We start from the raw sequence: 4,030 nt of genomic DNA, 5'->3' as shown, positions 1-4,030 counted from the left end.
TTTTTTTCGGCAAGAAGTTTCCATTATATTTTTTTTATTACCTTTTCATATTTGTGGCCGACATATTGTCTGATCATTCATCGAAGTTTAAAAATAATTCAATTTATATGAACAACGTCAAATATGTATAAACATTGAGGTATATGTTTACAAAATTGAGTATGATTTACTTGTTTGTTTAAAATATTTAAATTATGTTTATTTTGCTACCTTCTCATGATCTTTAAAATTGTATAACACTGTAATCAAGTGTTCACGTTGGCATCCCAAAGTACTACGGCTTCATACGGTTTCACTTCCTTATGAAGAGAATTCAGATCTCGATATGTAATTAATATCTTATTCTTTTGGGTATAATATGGCAATTTAAATTCGATCGCAAGTATGAACATTAATACTATGGAAATACATGGTTAACAAGAGCCATTAGATGTTTGCTTTACATAATTAGAAAATATATATATCAATTAACGAAAACAAGAAGAAAAGAGATCATCATGTCGTCAAGATGTAGCCACCAAGCCATGGATCCATGACCACTGACCTAATATGTCGGATCAAACGCTAATTACCATGGCAGACTCTAGAGGAGTTGATAATCATCTCTCATCTTCGTTCTTCTTCTCCGTCTTTCTCATGCAAATACGCAGACGAAAACTACCAATATACTTTGTATGGAGTTTCATTATCATCATCCTTCGACTTCAGTAACCCCATGACCACGCTACTTAGTTCATTGTCATTACTCGGCTCTAGGTATGACGAAACCTCCTCCCCGTCATCAATGATGAAGATTGCATCAGTAGAACTTATAGAAGGTAATGATCCCAATGGCTTGAATGTCATCATTGTCATTATTGTGACTTGAACGTTGCTCGGAGATCAAGGCGAGTCCAATCTGCGAATCATGAGTCGTCATGTTCCTCTTCGTGCCTATTGTTGATTCAGGGATGAACGGATGAGACAAGAGACTCTGAAGCTAATAAGCTCTTGTTAATTTTGGCTTTCGTGGTGTAGTATATATAGACAAAAGCGACAAGGGTGTTCATTTTTCATATATAAGGAAAAGGAAAAAGGTAATTGTTCTCATGGTTAGGCATGACTAAAATTAAACGGTAACCGTATTACGGACCATATCCTAACCGTAACCGTATAAAACGGTTAAAAACCGTAACCGTTAACTGTATATATATATATGGTTAAATTATATTAATCATAACCATTAATTAACCGTAATCAAAACCGTTGATTAATCGCATATTTTAACCGTAATTTGTTAACGGTAACCATTTTAAAAACATAATAAAATATGCTAATAATTATTTATTTAATATGAATCTTATGATATATAGAAATATAAGTACAATAAAAGAACATATTAATTATAAATAAATGATATCAATCATATTATATTATCAAATAATATTAACCGTATCATATTATCAAATAACTGTAACCTTATATAATCGTAATCGTTTCAACCGGAACTATATTTAACCGTAACTATTTAATCGTTTATTAAACGGTTATGGTTAAGGTTAAATAAAATTTCTAACTGTAACCGTGATAACTGTAACAGTAGTCATGCCTACTCATAGTTGACAAAAAAAAATTGTTTTCTCATATATTAAACGGTTATGGTTAAAGTTAAATAAAATTTCTAACTTTAACTGTGATAATCGTAATCGTAACCGTAGTAATGCCTACTCATAGTTGAAAAAAAAAATTGTTTTCTCATATATGAAAAAAGGAAACTACGTATATAAATGGTAAATAATAAATTTACGAAAAACAACTATTGAGACTACATTATGACTTAAAAATTAAATCTAGCATGTAACTATAGTAAAACCTCTATAAATTAATAAGGTCGGGACCACGATATTTTATTAATTTATAGAAGTTTTAATTTATCGATAAATTAATAAAATATTAATTTATGAAGAGATTTTTATTTTCATAGTTTTGAATATTTTCGATTTAAAATAAAATATTTTTGTTATAATTCACACTTTTATATTTCTTAATTTATAATTTTGGCTATCGTAATATGATTGATGTCAATAGTTTACTAGATTATCAAAGTAAAAATGATAAATGTTTAAAAGATCATAGTTTAGAAGAAACTGTTGTTATTATTTTTCATGATGAAGTCAAAGAAGATATTACGGTATCTTTATAATCAATTACACGTAAAGAAGTAACTATCGCGTGTAAGACGCTCTACAATTTTTGGATAAAATTTGAGAAAACAACACAAAAAGTTTTTGATGCAATGAGAAAAATTATAGAAGAGCTCCAACAAGAATGCAAATTCAAGAATAGGCAAACAACAATAGAGCCATATTTCACTAAATCTATATATATATATATATATAGTTTATATCAGTATTAATTTATGGTATTGATGGGACTATAATTTTACATAGGATTTCAAAAAAAAGTATTATCTTATTATTTTATCGAATTGTGTCATTTTTTACACCGGCCCAACTCGGGACTAAAATAATGTATTAATTTATAGCGAGTATTAATTTAGAGAGTATTAATTTATAGAGGTTCTACTATATATTTATTTGATGTAACCCACCAAGGAGAACTCTTTGATGTAACCCACCAAGGAGAAAGAACAAATTCCGAAAGAAACAAAGAATTTTTCTACTCTCAAATAAAAGATAAAAGATTTCTTGGATTGATTATTCTCAAATGAGATTACATGTGTTTATAAAGAGATAAGAAACTTGGTAACAAAGCCAAGTATTAATTATTCTTGAAAACTAAAAGATAATAAAGATAGTAAGTTGAATGAAGACCAAACTCTTGGTGTTTCCCTTCCTCCAAAGTGACTCTTGATCTTCATTTTTGTCACTCTTCTTTGACCACAAAATAAAGGGATTTTTTTAGGCTTTTTGAAGTTGAATTAGGCTCAAAGTGGGCTGGACTTGATAGACATCATCCCCAATAGAATTTCCCATGCTCTATTTGGCCATAAGCTCTTGAATTGACCCATTAAGTGTTTCATTGATCTTCTTTCTCTTTGACTCCTTGGTCAAATTTTCTGATGAGAAACAACATGTGTTGTATGATTTCTTCACCTAAGGCTTAGTAGAAACTACTATTGGTTGCCAAACACAATTTTCGAAGCTCCTAAACCAATTTGACCTAAAACTCTTAAGGTGAATGAACTAGATTGACCTCCTTTGGTAAATGAAGCGTATACTTGTATTCCATGGAAAAATCTTCTGTTTCTGAGCTTGTTGGAAATATAAGAGATCTATTAACATCCTCATGGTGGTTTCTTGTTGAAATTGTTGCTGAGTTGGTTTGTGTAATACGATCTTTGGCTCATACGTGAAACTGGGACTGGGATAGAGATACTGACTTGAAATATCCATATCTTTCACATATGATTGATCTTAATGTGACTCCAAATCTTCGTGGTTCTGGAATGAAATAATATTCCAGAAAAGTTTGATTCATAGCTTGAATCCTTCTGACTTGGTCGGAATCCTCCGTTGAATGCTTGTAAGTCCAAATCGCGTAGCCATGAGTTCACCTGATTTGTAAAATGAATAACTCCTTCATACGAACTCTGATTAGACTGATTCCACTTCGAGATATACTCTAAATAAGGTAAGAATGTATCCCAAATAGTTATTTGGCTGGAAGAATGGATCTTCGACTTCGTTCATGTTGAACAAGACTCAAGAGTTGTCTTGGATGGTTTCATGATCATATCATAACCCTACTCTTGAAAACGTTTTGTCCTTGAAACTATAAGGTCTTGGTTTGGAGAGTGTTGAAGTGATTCTGGTGGCTTCTTGATACACAGAGTTTTAAATCCTATTTTCCTACTGCAAGTGCACAGCAAAGAAGTAGTACTTAGGGGTCGAATCCCACGAAGACCAAGTTTTACTCTATGGTTCTATTGGTTCAATTTCAAGCTAAGACAATTCAAAGTTGGGTTTGTTTGGTAACAGTAACGCGATTAAAACGGTATAAAAAGGCAATAAGCAAAACACTAGATCAG

This window comes from Camelina sativa, chromosome 11 (genome assembly GCF_000633955.1).
Source record: "Camelina sativa cultivar DH55 chromosome 11, Cs, whole genome shotgun sequence".
NCBI lineage: Eukaryota > Viridiplantae > Streptophyta > Magnoliopsida > Brassicales > Brassicaceae > Camelina > Camelina sativa.
Note: the sequence above shows the minus strand (reverse complement) of the source record.